This window comes from Mytilus galloprovincialis, chromosome 14 (genome assembly GCF_965363235.1).
Source record: "Mytilus galloprovincialis chromosome 14, xbMytGall1.hap1.1, whole genome shotgun sequence".
NCBI classification, from domain to species: Eukaryota; Metazoa; Mollusca; class Bivalvia; order Mytilida; family Mytilidae; genus Mytilus; species Mytilus galloprovincialis.
Window position 1 is genome coordinate 21,246,202 of NC_134851.1, and position 23,199 is coordinate 21,269,400.

Consider the following 23,199-nt stretch of genomic DNA (forward strand, 5'->3'; position numbering starts at 1 on the left):
GAAACAGCAAAATGAAATATTAATTAGACAACAAATGAAAGAAAACGATGAGTCATCTGTGAAACTACCAAAGATAGATATAATTTCATTTTATGGTGACAAAATTAAATGGATAGAATTCTGGGATTCTTTCGAAAGCACTATACACAAGAACAAAAAACTTTCGAAGGTTGAGAAATTCAATTATTTGAAAAGTAAAATTGGTGGTGAAGCAAAACAAGCAATATCAGATTTAAACTTGTCAAATGATAATTACGAAGTTGCAGTTTCAATTTTGCAAGAAAGATTCGGAAACATTCAGGTTGTTATTGATTTACATTATAATGAGATGATTAATTTAGAATCGGCGTCAAACAAAACTTCTTCTCTGAGAAAGTTCATGGATACATTAAATCGTCATCTACGTAGTTTAGAGGTGCTAAAGCAAAATGTGAGCCAAGACATATTCGTATCTATGGTTAAAAGCAAGTTACCAGAGGAAGTTCTTCTTCAGTTAGAAATTCAAAAGGAATCACAAGAAAAATGGACAGTTATGAGTTTATGTGACAAATTACGTGATTATGTGGTTGCGAGAGAAAAGTCTGATAAAAAGGAGACACCCAAAGAACGATCCAACGGAGCGTCAAACGGATCGTCCAACAGAGCGTTCAACGGAGGACAGACATTCCGTCCTAAGAATAAACCTTGGCAGACAAAAAATTCCAGATATCAGAATGGTAATCGAAATGGTCAATTAGTGAATTCAGCTGAAGCTTTAGTGGCAACTACAGATAGTAAACCAAGTAACATATCTTATTTTGACAAATGTAGATATTGTTATCAACAACATTGGAGTGATGAATGCCCAAAGTATCAAAGTATTGAAGAACGCAAACGACAATTAAAAGGAAGTTGTTATAAATGTCTAAAATATGGACACCAATCAACTGATTGCAAAAGAAACAAAATATGCATCCATTGTAATGAAAAAGATTCTCACCATAGAAGTTTATGTCCTAAGAAATTCAAGTTAAAATTAACCAGTGTTCATTTGTCAGAAGAATACAATGGTAATGTCAACGAAGAATGTGTCAATGGTATAAATTTGGACTCTTATTCTGATGAAGGATGTGAAGTTGTTCATGAAAATGTGTTTATTTCATCTAGTGAAATGGTTTTGATGCAAACAGCTAAAACTAAAATTGGGAATCCTACTAATTCTATGCAACAGGAGACAAGAATTTTATTTGATTCTGGATCCCAGAGGACATATATTTCCCAGAAACTGGCCAACAAACTCAAACTGAAAGGTGAAAAAGAAGAGGAAATAAAACTTATAACATTCGGCAGTGATAAACCGAAAATTGTGAAGACATCTTCAACAAAATTGAACATCAAACTTAACAACGGGAAATTCTTCAGTATTGTCGCCAATATTGTGCCTGTCATTAGTGGAAGTATTCAAAGGAAAAGAATTGATATTTCATCTGTGGAACATTTAAAGCATTTCGTAAAAGATGTCGAACTAGCCGACGATATTCCATTACGAAGTGAGTCGTCTTCAGTAGAATTGTTAATTGGCAATGATTATTATTTGGATTTGATATTGTCTCAGAGAATAGAAATACAACCTGGATTATATTTGCTAGCTTCAAAATTAGGATGGATATTGACAGGAAGATCACAAGAAAAGGATGATGAAAAAACTGAATCAGGATTGCTGATCCTTTCAAATACAGGTGATATGATGATGACAAACCATAATACAACTGATTCTTCGGTTTCTGTAATACCAGACATTACAGACCTTTGGAATTTAGATTCAATAGGAATTACGGAACAAATTGAAAATGTTGGTGATTCAAAGGCCATGGAAACGTTCAAAGAAACCTTACAATATGAAAATATGAGATATTTTGTTAAATGGCCATGGAAAGAAGAAAAATATGAACTACCAGTGAATAGAGAACTTGCCATGGGTCGATTGAAGTCGTGTGTTGCGCGAATGCGAAATAAACCAGAGTTGATGACTCAATATAATTCAGTTATTCAAGATCAGTTAACGAAAGGTATAATTGAATTGGTAGACGAGAAAGGAGTTGATGGAAGAAAACATTTTATTCCACATCACGCAGTTATAACTCCACAGAAATCGACAACTAAGATGAGAATAGTGTATGATGCTTCTGCTAAGATGAACAAGGATGTCAACAGCTTAAACGAGTGTCTATATCGTGGTCCAGTTATGCTTCGCAATCTGTGTGGTATATTAATAAGATTCAGGCTTTACAGAATAGCTCTAGTTGCAGATATTGAGAAGGCATTTCTTCAAGTCGGGCTTCAAAACAGCGATCGAGATGTAACAAGATTTTTATGGTTAAAAGATATTGAGAATTTTTCATTGAATAATGAAAATATTCAGGAATTTCGTTTTTGCCGTGTGCCCTTTGGTGTAATATCTAGTCCATTCCTTCTTGCAGCTACCATTGAAAGTCATCTTAACAAGTATAATACGCCTACAGCAGAGCAAATCAGGAATAACATTTGTGTGGATAATCTCATTACTGGGGCAAATACCGTAACAGATGCTCTGACACATTACTCAGAATCAAAACAAATATTTAAGGATGCTTCTATGAATCTACGAGAATGGATTTCGAATAGCCAGTCAGTGAATGATTTCATTCTACCTGAAGACAAACCAAAAGTGAATCAAACCAAAGTTCTTGGACATCTTTGGAATATTGAAAATGATACATTATCTGTGAAACATTCTCAGTCGTTTATCAACTCAGGAAACATAACAAAACGAAAGACATTAAAGGAAATATCAGAAGTGTTCGATCCGCTAGGATTATTTTCTCCTATTCTTATAAGTGGTAAGATATTTCTTCAGGATTTATGGAAGAAACACTTACGTTGGGATGACGAATTACAAGGAACGGACTCATTAAAATGGGGTTCTATTCAAGCAGAACTACAACAATTGTCTGAATGCCAAATTTCAAGAAGTATTGGTATTATGACTGGGGATGACAGAGTTCAATATAGGCTTTTGTGTTTTTGTGATGCCTCTGGGAGTGCGTATGCGATCGTCATATATTTGCATCAAACTAGTTCGAAATCTAGTAAGTGTGATCTAATATTTTCCAAATCAAGGTTAGCTCCAGTAAAAGGGATGACTATTCCGAGGCTGGAATTGATGGCTGTTTTGATAGGTGTTAGGTGTTTAGCATTCGTTAAAGGGGAATTAAATGTACCCATTGAAACGATATATCTTTGGACAGACTCTCAGTGTGTTTTAAAGTGGATTTCGACAAAAAAGGATCTTGGTGTGTTTGTGAAAAATCGAATAACAGAAATTAAAATTCATAAAGATGTTAAATTCTTGTATGTTTCCACCAAAGAAAATCCAGCAGACGTTGCAACAAGAGGAACTTCGACTAGACTGCTCTGTGACAATAGTCTGTGGTGGCATGGTCCTGAGTGGCTTTTGATCGACATTCATCAGTGGAAAATATTCACCTGTGAAGATGTGTTAGCTAAACAAGAATATAAATGTGAGTTGAAAGTAGGAAAGAAAACAACAGAAAGTAGTGCATTGCTCTGTACCAAAGAAATTGAAGGAAATCAGATTAAAACACCGTATGGAATACAGTGCAAAAATTTCTCATCGTATTACAAACTTATACGAGTGACTGCATGGGTTGAGCGATTCATTTCACGAATTAAGAAAATTTCAGTTAAGACTAGTAAAATTTTGACATGCGAGGAACTGAAAATTGCAGAAGAAAATGGATCAAATTTGTACAAAGGAGGAATTATTCAGATATTTTTAGTGCAATATATGAAAACAAACCAAACAACCTACAGAATCAACTTGGGCTTTTTATATCTGATGATGGTTTTCTACGTTGTAAAGGGAGATTCGAAAATGCAGATTTGAGTGAAGCAGCTAGAATACCGATTCTTCTTCCGCGTGGGGAGGACTTCACGCGTTTGATCATTGAAAGAATACACAAAGACCTCTTTCATAGTGGTGTATCACAAACTCTCAGTAAATTAAGACATAAGTTTTGGATCCCACAAGGTCGTTCCACAGTTAGACAAGTTTTACGACATTGCTTAGTGTGTCGAAGGTTTGAAGGTGGACATTACGGAATGCCTAAGATGCCCCCATTTCCAAGATCTAGAGTATCACAATCCATTCCGTTTGCAAGTACTGGCTTAGATTATCTTGGACCGATTTATGTAAAATATGATGGCGAGAACAAGAAAAGATGGGTATGTTTGTTTACCTGTTTTGTTACACGTGCTATACATTTAGAATTGTTAAATGATATGACAACTGAAGAATTTTTGTACGCATTTAGAAGATTCGTATCAATTCGAGGTGCTCCATGCAATATTCTAAGTGATAATGCAGCCCAGTTCAAGTTGGGGAGTGCAACATTAGATTTAGTTTGGAAGAATGTGATGATGTTCAAAACTATGTGTCTAATGCTGGCATTCGATGGACCTTTATAACGGAATTAGCGCCATGGATGGGAGGTTTTTACGAAAGGCTTGTTGGTGTGGTAAAACGTTCTTTGCGAAAAGTTCTGAAAGGAAGGTTAGTCAGCGACGTTCAACTACTTACAGTTATTAAGGAAACTGAAGCAATTGTTAATGCGAGGCCATTGGTTTACATAGGTGATGATGTGAATTCGAATATTAACCTTACGCCAAGCCACTTTCTCACATTGAACCCAAATATTGGTATTCCAGAAATTGAATATGATATAAATGACCAAAGTTACTCACCTGTTGAAAGTTCAACTGACAAGTTACTTAAGATGTGGAAAAAGGGACAAAAACTTTTGGATTCATTTTGGACAATGTGGAGGGATGAATATTTATTAAGTTTGAGAGAAAGAACTCAGACCAAGTTAAAGTGTGGTAGAGTGAAATCACCATATGCTCCAATCGTTGGAGATGTTGTCATTATTAAAGACAACCTTCCAAGGGGAGTGTGGAAATTAGGAAGACTAGTACAGTTAAATCATAGCAATGATGGTGAGATTAGATCAGCAAAAGTAGTTCTTTCATCAAGAAAAGTTATTAGTCGTCCGTTAAATTTACTATACCCTTTGGAAATTGAAGAAAAAACAAAGGTTGATGAGGAGAATACGTGTCAGAGTGAATCTGCTGAAACAAGACCTGTCAAGAAGTCTGCTGAAAAGGCTAGACGTAAAATCAAAGATTTTTACGGTGAATAATAGTTTGATTACGAGAGACATATATAATTTAACATTGTAAATAATTGTAACAAGAGTGAACTAGAGGAGTTATTTTAGTCTAACGGAGATGTTTAAAATTTACCTGTATGTTTATGTTCTAACGGAGATGTATAAAATTTACCTGTATGTTTATGTTCTAACGGAGATGTTTAAATGACTTAACGGAGTCGTTTATGTAACGAATAATGCACGTGAATTTCATGCGCTTTCTCTCAATATTCCTATTTAAAGAAAATGATTTATAAAAGATATCTCACGCCAATAATATACCAACATGTTTGGATGTAATATGTGTACTCGAGAATACAAATATAAAAGAAATCTGACTAGGCATGTGAAAGAAAACCATTCCAAGACCCTTGAACACTGGAATTGCACAGAAGATGGATGTTTTTCTAAATTCATTCGTAAGGAATACCTTTTTAGACATTTAAGTTCTATTCATCAACTTTCAAAAATGGATGCTAGGCGTAAAGCTATAGAGGCTAAGAAAGGAGATATTGAAACTCTGGAAAACCAATACTACGAAGACGTAAGTGATGATGATACAATTCTAGATTTGTTACAAGACCTGAGTGACGGTCAAGATATTGGGGTAGATTTTAATATTGATGAATTCTTATCAAGTGATGAAGGTGAAAATTTAATTCATGATGAAAATAATAATATGTGTGAAAATTTGAATGATTGTCTTTCAAGTACTGAAAGTGTAGGCTTAATGGAAACGAAGATGCTTTACGAAGACATTTCATCTCCTGATTCTTTTGAGCACAGTGTCGAAAATAATAATACATATAATGAAGTAATTGTGATAAGTGATGAAGAATACCGTAACAATTCTGAAACTGCTGTAGATATTTCCCATGTGACAACAAAAACACAAACAATCGTACTGACATTTACCAGGACTGTTTCATATATCAATGGAGATGAAGTTTTTTCTGAAGTCGAAACAGAACAACAATATTCTGAACATTATAATTAAAACCCAAATGTCTGGGTCGAGAGTGTCGCGAACCGCGATTTATATTCTTTTCATTTTCAATGTGCTCCATACTTATTATTATGTAATTTGTTCATTGTATTCATAACTCCGTTAATTGTCTATTATTTATGTAATTTATTCACGTGGCATATCTTCAACGGAGAAACGGAGTTGTATTTTGTTTAAAAGAAAAAGATTTGTAATTTGAAATTAGAGTAAAAATAAATGTTATACAGTGATTATGAGTTGTGTCTTAAATAAATTCCAATGATTGTGTTGACAAGGACTTACGCAACAAGACCTATATAGCATGTACATAGTAAACTGAAGAACACCTTATGATCATCCCATCACATTTAATACAAGCCATATATAAATATTTCTTTACAATTTTAGTTAAAAGTGAACAAAGTTACAATTGAAGAAGAAGACTAGATCACCTGAAAAGAGGAAATGGAGTTGGCATTCAAATTCATCGCAAGATCTCTCAGACACCTCTGTGGTAAAAAGATTAGCACAGGAAAAAAAATTATTTACTGAACAAGTTGAAAGTCAACATGTAGGACAATTATTGGTTGATCTGCATTCAAAGAAAGAGAAACTCACTGATAGTAATAACAATTATTATATGCCAGGCATGATAGTTGATTGGACATTGGTAAGGATTTTTAATGCCCAACCAGTGATAGTAGAGGAGATTATGTCATTTGGTCTGTGTGTGCTTTTGCCCTTCCGTATGTTTGTTCGTTCGTTCGTCTGTCCTGCTTTAGGTTAAAGGTTTTGGTGAAGGTAGTTTTTGATGAAGTTGAAGTCCCATCAACTTAAAACTTAGTATACATGTTCCCTATGATATGATGTTTCTTATTTTAATGCCAAATTAGAGTGTTTACCCCAATTGCACGCTCCATTGAACATAGAAAATGATAGTGCAAGTGAGGCATCCGTATACATGGGACACATTATTGTTTATTGTGTATTTCTGAATTACTGCAATTGGCTTATTTTTGTGAACTATTTTTTTTTTGTTTGTTTAGCCTTTTCTTACTAATTTCCCAAACAATATTTCTTGTTTACCAGCCCGAGCAAATTGCACATAGAATTTTGTCTTAGTTAACCATTTCAAGCACTTTTCACAAGGATTTATTTCCTAATTTTCTGATTTTCTGACTTTATTGGTGTTTTTATATAAAATAAAATCCAAATTTTCTCAAAACCAAAGTAAGAAAAATATTTAACTACAACGAAAATAAAAAACAGAAATTCTCCTATTAAAATGTCAAAACCCAAAGCTCAAACACATCAAAGAAATGGAAAACAGGAAGAAGTCATATTCCGGATTTATAGTTCAGTCAATCTAAGACCCTAACCTTGCAGTAATTGCCACAGAAGATTTTTAAGTTATACCCCAAATATACACAGAAAAAAGTCAAACTAAATCTAACTTGAGGAAAACTTAAAAAATCATTATTTTAAAAATTCCTATGGAGATTTGCAAGGAAATGGAAGATAACTCTGGAAAAAAGGCAGACATATCAATAATAAATGTTACAGAATTATAACTCGACCGCTTTTATTCAACAGAATGCATTGATTTTTCATATTTTTGCCGTCTTTAATAATAAACCTCGCAACTGATATAAAAATGATTAAATTTGTAGAAGACACCCGAGCTACTGTAAATTGACAAAGTACCATCATATAATGTCAAAGTACCATCGTATAATGTCAAAGTACCATCGTATAATGTCAAATATGTAGGAAATGGTGGATTTGTTTTATAGCTAGTTAATCATCTCACTTGTATGAGTCACATAAAATTCCATTATATTTGACAACAATGTCATACTTTTGTGAACATAGCAAACAGGTTCAATGTTGAAGGCTATATGGTGACCTATAGTTGTTAATTTCTGTGTCATATGGTCTCCATGTGGCGATTTGTCTCATTGGCAATCATACCACAACTTCTTTTTAATATAAAAGGTAAACATGTCAAATGTTAGGGTAAAGAAGTCAACATTGTTTTATGATCTAAATCTCTATAAAAACAAACAACTTTGTCAGTAAAGAAAAGAATATGGCATATATATATAACAAAGAATAGTAGCAAAAAAAAAAACAAACAGAAAAGAGTTATCTTCCTTTGTATGTCACTGTAGTTGAACCAAATTCAAATCTCTGCCTTCGAATGATTATTGAATTGCTCATATGCGGACCCAGGGGGGCTGGGGGGGGGGGGGGGGGGGGGGGGCGGCCCCTCTTTTGTGGCAAAAATTTGATTGATTATATAGCGATTCACTGAAGTGTGACTGGAGCAGCCCCCCCCTTAGGTCAGTCAGCGCCCTCCCCCCTTACAAACAGTTCTGGATCCGCCACTGTTGCTATTTCAATGTTGAGGATCATCTCTAAATTGAATGTCAAGATGCCAATCTTTATATTTTAGTGCTCACAAGCCTAGTTTATTGCAGCGTAACAGAAATGTTATAAAGTATTTTTAGTGAGTTTATGTTAAAGAGAGGTGATATATGCCCTGCATATCAAAGAGAAATTTAAACTTGTAAGTCAAAAATAAATTTTAAGTACTTTTGGTGAGTATATGCAAAAGAAGAGAATGATCCAAAACAGAAACTCGAACTTGTAAATTGAATAAAAAAACTAAAAACATCCAGGACAAAAAAATGAATAAACATAGAACTCAAACAACAGTACTAAAAACACAACATAGAATATAAAAGACTGAACAAAATGAATCCTGCTCAACATGTGGCACCCATTGTGTTGAAAATGCAGTCATACAGATTTATAAATTTAAAAAAACTATAGTTTATATTGTAGAATGCCATAACCATGTTGGTTATTTCAAAGACGTATTTTGACAAGATTAAAAACAATGAGCCATTGGGCGAAGAGGATAAAGGAAAGATTTATTTTAGTTGTTTTATGATTTTATGATTGGGAAAAGAGGATAAAGGAAAGATTTATTTTAGTTGGTTTTATGATTTTATGATGGAAAGTCAACGTTCAAATCTCATAAAGTTATTACTTAGTTTAAACAATACATCAGATTTTAGAAGTAAAGAAGTTACGACATGAACAATATATGTATATTAAACAGAATATTTTCAGTGGAAAGTAATGAAGAATATATTATGAGGCCAGTATGCATTGAAAACAGATTGAGCTATCTACAAGTTTATGTATATTTTAATAATACATACATATGGAGATATTTTGTCAGCGGAAAATTATGATGATGTAATATGGCTGCCCGTATTGAAAACAGATTGTGTTATCTTCAAGTTTGTAAATCCTTGTTATAGTGGAAGAGAGTTGTTATTCTATTAATGAGTTGTGATGTAAATAAAAAGTGGTTTGATATAATTTGCTGTAGATTTATATATATCTTTAAGTATCAACATTTCAGCGTCCATCACTTCTTTTAAAAACAATTTGTTATATTATAACAATCTATGTTTCACATTAAAGTGTGTGTATAAGAAGATCAATATATAGTTTAGAGTTGCTTGGTAAACATCTGTCTTTGTCTGTTATCCTTGACCTTCAAAAATCTTCTCTGAAACTACTGGGTCAAATTTGACCAGACTCTGCCACAATCATCATTGTGGTATATTGTTGAAAAAATGTGACAGAGGAAAGAGGAATAAAAAGAACATAGGGCTAAAATTCAAGATATGAGTATTATTGAAGAGCAAGAATGTTCAGAATGTTTTTGTCTACCTTATTTTCAATTATGTCAAAAGTGCCAGAGAACTTCATGAAGAATTTATGACCCTCAGATAAGGAACTTAAGCAGCTTTTCAAATTTTTGCCTATTATCTCATAAAATTATAATAGATGGATAGAAAACACAAAGAACAAAAATTATCAGCAAGTGAATAATTACACAAATCAACGGCCAAAATCTTCAGTCAATTCTTTGTGAGAATGATTGCCTTACAATATCGATTTCATTTTTTTTTTTTTTTTTGCTTTTTAGCTCACCATCACTTGGCATCCGTCATCTTGGTCGTCTGACGTCGTCTCCTGTCGTTATCCTCTGTCTTCTTCATCTGTCGTCATCACAAACTATTCAAAAAATGTTTTCCTCTGAAACCACTGGACATTCTACCTTCAAACTTTAAGTAAATGTAAACTATAAATTTGTCCTAGTACTACTTCAGAGTAATCCCTGCACTTAAGCGTGAAATTAATAAACAAACACTTATAAAATGAAACCCTTGCCAATACATTTTATCATACAATAAATGTTTAAGTGCTAGTTTCACTCTGGATAAATACAATGTACATGTACATGTAACACTGAAATAAGAGACGCATGTACATGTACAGTTAAGATGGGGTCAGAAATTTTAATTCAATTGTATATATAGATGGCTGTTCGTGTAACAGGATTTTAAGGTGCATGTGTATGTGTATATTTGTATGTGTTTATTTTTTTGTTTTTTTTTCTTCAATTGTATGAATGCATGTACCTGTGTTGGTCAAAATGCTCTGTTGTTATTGTGGGTTTTTTTGTTTCTTTTTTCGTTACTTTATTTTCTTTTATTTAGCATGGTGATTATAAATTAGCATGTTGACTATTATTATATGCTATTCTTTGGTATACATCTTCTCTCGTAAAAATGAACAATACACAAATTTAAAATTAAAACGTGCAAATAGAGGTACAAAATGAAGTTTCACAGAACTTTTTTGATATATCTTTCAGTTTTACTTTAGCACAAAAATATTTGCTCATTTTATTTATACTATGATGCTCTCGACACTTTTTTTGTGGGGGGTTGGGGGTAACTCTAAGTAAAAAATTGAAACATTGGGAAAACACTTTTACATATAGATGCACATGTGTATGGTTTGTTCATACTGCTTGGATATATTGGGCTTATAGATATTTATATTTATTATTAGGTCTTTCCACTTTTCTGTGGAAAGACCTATTGTTTTTCTTCTGATTATTTTTTTTTTCTTCCGCCAAATTTTGTTCTTGCGATAAACATTTGTTTCGCAATATGTCGCTTAGATATTTAATATATGATATCGAACAGTTTATGCGCTTTTGAAATTTACCCTGCGTAACCGAATACTTTTCTTTGTAGGAGTTATCTCCCCAAACACTGTTTTCCTTGTGTCCACAACTCCTTCGCAACCGTAAAAGATTACGACAAATTTATTTTATAAAATTGCTCGTTATATCCTTCGCATGATTTGTCCAATTTCGACCGAAGCAATATGAACGCTCCATATGAGAGTTATTTCCCTTTTTGTATTTGAAATTTTGAAATGTATTTTAAACTGGAACACCATAAATGATAGAGACCTAGGATCTTTTGATTTGAGGTCCTTGGTCCAAAAAAATGAAAATTAGGTCAAGGTCAAAGGTCAAGGTCATATTCTAATTTTTCAATTTGTCTTATTTTCACTCATTTTCATTAACCTTATAAGATATCGACAAATTATTTTGTATAAATTGTTAGTTGCGACATGTGGTAACTAAATAATTTTAGTTGAAAGGGTGCGTAAACAATGAATGGGAGTTTTAGCCCCTATCATATCTTAAATTATGTTTAAAGTGATATAACTTATTAACCATACATATTAGAGACTAGGGTCTTTTGATTTGAAATCCTCAGTTTGTGACCTTGAAATTGAGGTCAAGGTCATAGGTTAATTTGACGTTCTAGATTTTGACCTTTGCTTTAAATTCATATCTATACATCATAAAGCCATATGAACTGACATTTTAGAATGATTTTTTATATTTTAATATCAAAATAGATATTAACTGGTGGAAAGACCTTCAATTGTTCTCTGAACAATTGGTTTTTAATTATTTAAGTTATTCTTATTTAACCACTTGATAATATTATGTCGACTATAACTATTGGTAGTGTAAACTGCAGGGGTTTATCAGAAACAGTCAAAAGAATTGATATATTTACAAAATATAAGGACTTATATGATATAATTATATTAGTAGACACCCATAGCACATCTGAAAAAAAGAAAAACAATGGCTGCATGAATGGGGATATGTGGGGGAATTTAGTTCTTTTTCTAGTAAAAGTAGAGGGGTAGCTGTTCTTTTCAGAAATAGTTTTGAATTTAAAATCCATGGGGAAACTATAGACTTGTCCGGTAATTTTGTTATATTAGATATCACCATTCAGGACTATCGTATAACTTTGGCAGCAATATATGGACCGAATAATGATGACCCAGTCTTTTTTGAGAACATAAAACACAAAATATCCCACTTTGGCAACTCGTCAATTGTAGTGGTGGGTGATTGGAATGTTGCTCAAGATTATGAGATGGACACATTATATTATAGAAAGGAAAATAACCCCCAGTCAAAAGCTAAGATACATGAGGTTATGCATGACCTTGATTTACTAGATATATGTATATGGCGCCTGCAACACCCTTTTGAAAAGAGGTACTCATGGCGGGGTCCAAATCGCAAACAAAGTCGTTTGGACTACTTCATGATTACCTCTGATATAGAAGCATTTGTAATTTCATCAGATATAGGAATAAGTTATAGATCGGATCATTCTCCAGTACTTATTAATTTAAAATTTTCAAACCAGACTAGAGGGAAGGGTACATGGAAATTTAATAACAGTCTTTTGAAGGAAACTGAGTTTATTGAAAAAGTTAAAGGGGATATCAAAACTGTCATTGAAGAATATGAGTCTGATCCATCTATTGATATTGAGACAGAGGATAAACAGTTTAATATAAGCTACATGTATCAGCTTTTATGGGATATGATTAAGAAGAAAGTTCGTGGATCTGCAATCTCATTTTCTGGTATAGATGGATTCACTGTTTTATAAATTTTTTTGGAATGATATTAAATTACCACTAGTAAGATGTTTAAATGAGGCTTTAGAGTATGGAAAGTTCTCTATCACTCAAAGACAGGGACTCATTACCTGTATACCAAAGGAGGGTAAGTCAAAGTTTTATCTTAAGAACTGGCGACCTATCACACTGCTGTGTGTAGACTAAAAGGTAGCTACAGCCAGTCTAGCAAATAGATTTAAAAAGGTCTTGGTAAACATAATTAGTCAAACACAAAAAGGTTTTCTTAAAGGTAGGTATATTGGGGAATGCACTAAATTTATTTATGATTTGATGGAAAAGATGGAAGAAGACGACATTCCTGGACTTTTACTTTTAGTCGATTTTGAAAAAGCTTTCGACACAGTCGAATGGTCTTTTTATATATGAGGCTTTGCAGTTTTATGGCTTTGACCATACATTTGTAATTGGATTAAGGCTTGATACTGTGATGCTTCTAGTGCAGTGTTAAATAATGGTTATATTTCAGAATTTTTTTCATTAAAAAGGGGGGTCCGTCAAGGGGGATCCTCTGTCTCCTTACCTATTTATTTTAGTGCTAGAATTACTAAGTGCAGCTATTAAAAATGACCCTGATGTTGCGGGCGTAACAATTAATAACTCTGAATTTCTGTTGAGTCAATACGCTGATGATTCTTCCGTAGTCCTGGATGGTGACCAAAAATCCCTAAATCAGTGTTTATACTTGTTTGATAAATTTTCAGAATGTGCTGGACTTAGGTGTAATGTTGACAAAACCGAAGCCGTATGGATTGGGTCAAAAAAGGGTAGTATGGAAAAACTTTTCCCAGAAAAAAATCTTGTATGGAACCATTCTGGGAGGTTTAAACTACTAGGTATATGGTTTGAGCTTGCTAAAATGGATAAAACTCTATGTAATTTTACAGCCAAGATAAATGTCATTACTCAATACATGGGCTTATAGAGAACTAACATATATTGGGAGGGTTGTAGTTATTTTAAAAGACTTTAGCAATTCCCATTTTGGTTCAAGTTCTGACTGTCCTTCCTAACCCCCCAGAAGGGGTTTTGAGGGAGATTCAGAATATATTTTTTAACTTCTTATGGAAAGGAAAACCTGATCAAGTGAAAAGGGCAGTGATAATGTCCGAACACTGTGATGGTGATCTTAAGATGCCTAATATTTATTAGTTTTGCTATAGTGTAAAAATGTCTTGGCTGTATAAATTATTAGATCCCCAAAATTACTCTCCTTGGAAAGTCTTGCTACTTAGTTATATACAAAAATTTGGGGGGGGGGACAAGATTTTACAGTCAAGAAGATTTACTTTATTTAGCAGAAAAAGTTAATCCATTTTGGCATAATATCCTGCTAAATTTTTAAGTTAAAAAATAAGCTTCAAGCTGAAAACAATACTGAAATTTTGACCCAGTCCATATGGCTGAATCCGAATATCAAAATGGATGGCAAGATGATTTTGAGGTTCAAATATGTTAAAAATAGTATATTCTTCATTGATGATCTGATGTCAGATAATAATACATTATTCTCATATGATGAATTTTAAAAAAAAGTATGATATCAATACTAATTTTGTAGAATTTTATAGTATTTTAAGTGCGATTCCAAAAAGATGGAAAAGTATAATAGAAGGTAGTTCAAAACTGGAAATTATTGAAAATAAATTAATAGATAAAGTTAAAAAGGAACCAAAATCTTGTAAATTTTTCTATACATTATTTTTGGAGGATAATAAAGTATTATCTTTATCTTCCCGTGAAAAATGGGAAAGAGATTTAAATATGCAGATTGAAGATTGGAATGCTATTTATTCCATACCCTTCATTATAACCAGAAACTCGTTTTTGCAAAACTTTCAATTTAAGATTGTTCATAGGATTCTACCATGTTATTCATTTTTATTGAAATGTAAATTAAAAGAAACTGAACTTTGTACTTTTTGTTCAGAATTTAAAGAAAATATTTTTCACATTTTTTGGGAATGTAATGTATCACAAAACTTCTGGCTATCCGTTATAGATTGGATTAAAAATTATGGCATTCTCCTGCCTTTCAGTGCAAAAGAAGTCATGTTAGGTGTGTCTGAGGATTTTGTTAACAGTAAAACAGTTAACAATATTTTGTTGTTATTCAAATATTATATATACAAATGTAGATGTCAGAACATATCCCCCACAAAATATGGTGGGGTAGAATATTTAAAATATTGGATTAATATAGAAAAATACTCTGTATGTTTCTTAACCCCTGTACAAAAAGTAAAAATGGATCAGAAATGGCATATGTTAGAAGCAGCTTTTATTTAATTTATTTGATTAATTTACAAAATCTTTTTGTAATATTTATATATATATCTTATTATATCCATATGACTTAATTGATTTATCAAGTATTACTTTATTTTTAAAATGTGTATCGAATACTGTAGTATGTAGTTTCACATGTTTCATCATCAAAAATAAAATAATTACAAAAACTTTAAGTAAATGTTCCTTCGGGTATCTTGTTTAAAAATTGTATATACAGTTTTGATCCATCAACAAACATGCTCGCCATAGCTAAACATTGAACATAGGAGTAAAATGCAGTTTTTGGCTTATATCTAAAAAAATAAAGCTTTTAGAGCAAATCGGACAAGAGTTAAAATTGTTCAATTGGTCAAGATCTATTAGCCCTGAAATTTTCAGATAAAGCGAACAACCCATTGTTGGATTGCTGCTGCTAAATTTGTAAATTGCAGGTTTTTGTTAATATCTTGTCATGTTTAGAAATTTTAGCATTACATTTATAGTTCATCTAAGGACACTCAAAGAATTGATGCAAAATTTCTCCACATGCAGAGATCATGAGAAGCTCTGTACAATTGACATGACAATTTGTTCTTATATTTATATCATACTAGAACACACCCGCGAAATCGCGGGCATTCAGAGCGGAGTTAAAAGTATGTAAAGTGTTGTTAGAAGTTTTATACCTTCTCCTTCATTTCCAAAATTCCCAATTTTTGGTTTTCTATCAATTTCAATATGAACATACATTTAGTATGTTATGAACATTTAAGTAAGGAGCCTGTAGTTCAGTGGTTGTCGTTTGTTTGTGTGTTACATAGTTGTTTTTCGTTCCTTTTTTTCAGAGCGGAGTTAAAAGTATGTAAAGTGCTGTTAGAAGTTTTATACCTTCTCCTTCATTTCCAAAATTCCCAATTTTTGGTTTTCTATCAATTTCAATATGAACATACATTTAGTATGTTATGAACATTTAAGTAAGGAGCCTGTAGTTCAGTGGTTGTCGTTTGTTTGTGTGTTACATAGTTGTTTTTCGTTCCTTTTTTGTACATAAATAAGGCCGCTAGTTTTCTCGTTTGAATTTTTTTACATCGTCATTTCGGGGCCTTTTAAAGCTGAGTATGCGGTATGGGCTTTCCTCGTTGTTGAAGGCCGTACGGTGACCTATAGTCGTTAATTTCTGTGTCATTTTGGTCTCTTGTGGAGAGTTGTCTCAACATGGCAATCATACCACATCTTTTTTTTTGTAATCAATGAATTTTGTAAAATATTTAATGAATGGAGAATTTCAGAAAAGGTATCAAAAGTTCACATGAATAATTTTAGCGGCGCTTATCTGTATATTACTATATAAATAAAGTGTATTTACTTTCAATTCTTAGTTTAGTAATCGATCCATGGTGGTCAATTGACATAGTATACAGACCCTCTCCATTTAATAAACTGTTAACAGAATTAAAATACACTTTATTCGTACTATTTGTTTGTTCAAAGTATACAGAAAAACGCAAACCGGAAGTATAATCTGACTTAAATTTTCGTCCAATGACGGGACAATATCCGGATGCCTTTTTCTCGTTTTTCTCCCAAAATAACTCAATCTGAATAATCATATGAATGGATGACAAATGCGACTATGCACTGTACATATAGGACACAGAGTCGTGTTGATTAATTTATTGTGGAAAGAAGAGAAGCGACACCAAACATGAGGTCTTCTCGTTTAATAGTATAGATAAGCAAATCGACTCCACACTCTGATAAGTATTGTATACTCTGTCAAATGAAAATCTAAAGTGATCATATTTCTGTTCTTCAGTCATCATATTGAACCCAACACGTTAAAGGTATACAACTGCAATTGTGGAGTTGTTCGATCAGATTTTCTATTTTTCTAACATGTATTTTTGAGTTATGAAAGTCTTCCATTTTTGTGTTATTTACTCCACTTATCCAAGGTTGTCTTAAAGTATAGATAAAAACTGCTTCACCTGGTAGACCCGTCATCGTGCTCATGTAAGTGCAAATCCAGTGATTAGTCTATTATTGTGGTTCATATTTGGGGGGAAGGAAGGAGAGATAGTGGTTACAACGATTGGAATATACACGTTGTCATGTCTGAACCATTTATGCCGCAACGTCTATCCAACTCATGACGGCATCTTTCAAAGGTAACAAAAGGTATCAAACCCAATTGAAGTTAAGAGTAGCAAACGAACTGGTTTTAGTGTTCATTGTTTATATTTCTGTAATATTCTTGATATACGAAATGAACGACCATATACATACTTCTAGACAAACTACGTACATTCATCTACAATTGAAGACAATTTCAAGCTATGACTATGTCTTATGACTTCCAGTTTGATCGATTTTTGAAGTGATTTATTCTTTAAGCTGTAAAAGTAATTATTGACCATTTGTTTGAGGATGATTCGTGCTTGTTATATTTTCATTCATTTTGCAAAGATCATTTCGTTATGTAATGGGAGCTGTTCTCAGAACCAAAATGTGTGGCCATTGTTTTATAATACTGAAATGAAGACAGTGTCATGTAGCTGACACTGTTCATGATACGTCAGTTGTATTGATAAGAAATCAGTAAATATATATGAAGTATTGTAAATAAAAAACATATTGTAATAATTTGACCTTTCTTAATTTAGTAACACATTTAGTATTGGGATGCCATTTTACAGTATATTTACAAATGTACAAACTTTAATAATCAATTCTTTTCTGGTAATGACTTCTTTAGACATGCACTTCGGCAAATTCACCTTAACTCGTGTATGTATCCTGTAATTGTATATATAGAGTAAATCGTCGTAACTTTGAGGCATTTTTCTTAATTTAAAAAAAAGCGATAATTGATTTAGTGTCTTGAAAACATCTTCTGATATACATATATATTAAAATAAAAGAATTAATTCCGTGACAATTTTGGTATACGTAGCGACAGTTTGCTTAAGTAATTCATTTTCTTTAAACGTGTTGTCTGTTGTTATACTTTAATGTATGCTTTATGTACAACATAAGACTCTTGTGTCACTTTCAGCTCTCGATATGAACTTAGGCTGTTTCATTAAAGGTCATTAAGATATGGCATCATTAGAACCATGTCAAACATATTGGAGGCCATTGGTAGTTTAACGACGTCATCGATACTTGCATACAAAATAAATAAATCATTAATGTATTTGTTATTACTGAGGTTGATATTGATGTCATTTCATCAAGTTATATACCTGGACAATGAAATAAAACAGTGCTTTTGGGACGATTGAATTTAACTTCAGGAACTGCTTGTATGAATGTAGGTGTCTATCAAACTACCATGCCTTTAATTGCGTCTCAATAAAACAGTTTTGTAGCAACAATTTGTAACGTGTTCTTTTGCGGTTGTCAAACTGTAAGTCAGAAGCACAAATACACGGGCAGCAACGTAACAACAGGTTGTCTGATTGTTTTGACAATTGTACATGTTGTAGGACACATAGATCTCAACTTGATGAACATTGTCAGATTTTTACACTGAAGTAAACACGACTATATAGCAGTTAATTTTATTCATTGAAAATTATACAACTGTGTGAATGATCAAGGTCCGTTTTCAGAGACAAAGAGACTATGAAATGTCTATCATCTTTTCACGATAAGTATGTTGTTGTTCCTGTGCGCATGCGAACACAGCTTCAAATAATATGGTTTTTGTATACTATGTAAAACGTAATCATACGAGTATCTTGTAAAAGAATTAGGAATAAATGAGCACTCAGGTAAAAAATAATGTAGTAAGTCTTAAAGAGACTACATTAACGACATCACTAAACATGAATTATTAGCAAACCCTAAAAGATTCTGGGGATTTCTGAAAAGTCAGAAATGCAAATCTGTTTGAGTTTCACCTCTCAATGATACAGATGAACTCAGTCAAAAAGTGATAGAAAAGCAAACATTCTGAATGATCCATTTTCATCTGTATTCAACACCAGTGAGGATATTAATACCATACATAATAAGAGACAGAGTCTACATAGTATAATGAACAAAATAGATGTAACTGAAAATTGTGTACAAAAATTGTTAAGTAACTTGAACATCCACAAAGCAGCTGGTCCAGTCGAGATCCAAAGACTCACCTAGCAGCAACATTTACCACTTTCTTTCAAGCGTCAATCAATTAAGGCACCATACCGCCATAATGGAAAGAAGCCTTTGTTGTTCTAATTTTCAAGAAAGGAGATAAATGACGTGCCAGTAACTACCGTCCAGTTTCATTGACTGTTGCCACATTCAAAATCCTAGAGCACATACTATGCAGTAGTATTGCAAACATCAGGATACCCACTGCATCCTAAACGACGCGCAACATGGATTAAGAAAAAAAACGTTCCTGTGAGGCACAACGGATCCTTACAATAGAGGACTTGGATAAAAACATAAATCTCGGTAAACAAATTGACCTTATCTTTCTTGATTTTTCCAAGGCATTCAATTATGTCCGTCACGAGAGACTATTGTACAAGACAGAGTACTTTGGTAACCCACATACAAAAACATAAATTTGACAAGGATATGATTTTGGCGAATCATAAGTCTTTCATGGCTTCAATGAACATTACATTAAACAGCAAATTGGATGAATTGCCTTGTCTGTATTAGATAGTTCCTTATCTTTATCAAATTCCGTCAAATGTCCATCAGATTAACATAGATTTTGTCCACAGATAAAGATGACCCTGTTCCCGAAAACGTCTGGATATCGTAAATTTCGATTTTTCTTTAAAATAAGTTAAATCAAAACTGTTAATTTGTAAACCCTGTATACCACCATTACCCATGTGAATTTGAAAACTCGGCTAAATCCAATAATCCAAAATATGCTTTCAACATGAAAATGGTACATGTAGAATATAACATAAATTTATTACCGGGACACCGGCCATACGGCATATTTTGTAAATAATGAACAAAAAAGTAAAATATGCTACACAGAGGACCCAGTGATCAGTATGCTGATGTTTCTAACACACAACATATTTTGATTGAGACTTTGATCAACAAATTATCGGCGTTCCGTTAGAACGAACTGTGTGCCTCTCCTTTCCGACCTCTTTTTATGTTCATATGAGTCGGAGTTCTTTCGACAACTTATCAAAAACAAACGTTCAGAGAAGACAGATTATTCAATTTCACATTCAGATATATTGATGATGTTCTTTCCATCAACAATCCAAACTTTTCTGATTTGGTTTCATTAATACCCACCAGAATATGCAGAACTAGAAATTAAGGACATAACAGACACGGCTTTCTCTGTCTCATTTTTAGACTAATACATCGAATTTGACATAAGGGGTCATGTCAGTACCAGAATATATGACAAACGAGACGATTTTAATTCCCCTACCTTAGTAGCAATATATACCAACTTCACCTGCGTATGGAATATACCTTTTCCCAACTCATACAGTATTCAGGAGCTTGCAGCTGCTACTAAGATTTTGTCACTCGTCACCAGTGTCTAATTAGAAAGTTGATGAACCAGGTGTATGTCATAGAACGTCTCATCCTTTTTCGATATAAAAAAAAACAACCCATAAGTACTCTAAAATGGCAACTAACTATATAGTATCGTATTGGTTAAGATAGATAAACTCGATACGAACGTGGTGCTAAAGTATTGATATATAGGATGGAAATGTTGATTCCAAATTTTTTTCAAACCCACAAAATTCTTAACAGGGTATAAAAAAGGTAGACAGTTCCTTGTAATATAAATAGCGCTTTGACCTTGTCCATTTGCCTTGAATATCGATAAGCTTCTATCCTTTTCTTTATAGAATATGTACATCAATCATGTGAAAGATATATATTTAAACATCTCTGTTTATATGTTTATACTCTAAATCTATTGAATACACAATAATCGTTATATTACTTTTTTATCTACCTCCTACACATTTCTAGGAATATGATTGGTTAAAAGCAACCGTGTATATTCCATTTTGGGTTAGTAAAGCTCCACATTGGGTTAGTTGTCGGGGCTTATTTCAATTCACGGTTAGTAGTGATGTTAATCCCTTGATAAAAACGACACAGTGTAAAGGAAAATTCTTAAAGCTTTAACAGATGACGAAATAGATGATGAACGATTGGAATGAACTCACTAAACACATTTAAAGGAAACAAGTTGTCATCGTTGGCATTTGTTTTTGTATACACCCGAACGGAAGTAGGATGGCTTTGATAGGCCACTCATGTTAAGACAATCGGTAAGATAAATTCGTTACATAGTGTGAAAGTGACCTAATACGATATATATGGGGTAGAAAACTTCAATATTGAATTTACTATTTTGTCACTAGCGCACTATGTAACTTATATTATCCTACAATCAGCTAACTATTTTTTTACAAATAAAAGGTACACACATAAATGTTTGCTTAATTTGTACTGTACAAATAAAGTGTCCTGTTACCCTGCTTCCATGTTGAGCAAGCGGTAATGTGGGTATTACTTTTTGTGTTACAGTCAATTTTGGGGTGCACCTCATGGTCCGCGTTTGAACAACTATTTCAACAATTTGGATTTTAACAACTAGAGTTTCAAGCGTCGGGTGTAAAATGTAGGATAAAAACATTATACATTTGCATTGTCGGGAAATATAAAGTTTATCTGTATTCACTACGCAACAGGGGAGAAGATCGGTAAGCCTCGCTTTACGTCCTGCTTCTAAAGCTTATACAACAAAATTTTATATTATTCGACATTGTATGGTATTTTTATACCTGTTCCAGTCCATATGCGTAATGGGACCGTACGCGAATGGTCTGGAACGTATGCCTTCTTTTCCAAAAAACACATAAGGTCGGACTGTACGCCACGGTCTGCTAATTTCAAGATGTTGGTCAAGTTTATAAGATACAAAGCAGAACTTTCTAAACTAAAATCTGCAATCAAAAAGGAATGAAAAATCATGTTAAAATCAAATCAATCAATTTCAACTAAAGTTCAAATAGACAGAAATCTCTAGTTAGAAGCCAAAAACAAAGCCAAATCAATTTGCATTAAAAAATTAAAAGCTAAAGATATATTTAATTATATCAAAGGTATAGAAAGTGACACACCTATTGGCTTCATAAAATGGAAAAAAATGTTCAATCTAAATTCCTTAAGTCATTTATATGATATACTAAACTTTACATTTCACCAGATAAATGATAACAAACTACAAATGTTTAGGTGGAAATTGATCAATTATATATTACCATGTAAGCAACTGCTTTATCAATGGAAAATAATGAAGGATAATCAATGTCATGTATGTCACCAAGTAGACTATTATAATCATTTTTAAGAGTGTGAATTTTTACAAGAATTTTGGATTAAAGTTGGGTTACTACTAGATAAAATAAAAATATGTACACATATTTTATCAATGCAAAATTTAAAACTTGGATACAAAATTCATGACAGTTCATATTTTGATATTAATATGTTGTTAACAAATGTTTCATTTGCTGTTTACAAAAGTAATTATGCATCAGAGTTTTATGACCAAGTTTTTGTGTAGGTATATGTGTGTGTGGGTGTTTATGTGAAAGTTAAGACATTATACTTGTAGAGCAATATTATGTTTCTCATGTTTTATGTATAGTGTTTCTCTGTTTACACAAAACGATTGGCAATATTTTAACAAAGTATCTACAAAAGCTCATTCTTTATCCATGTTTTTGATCATGTTAACTCATCATAAGAATGTCATCAATGATTGATATATACTCATATAATGCT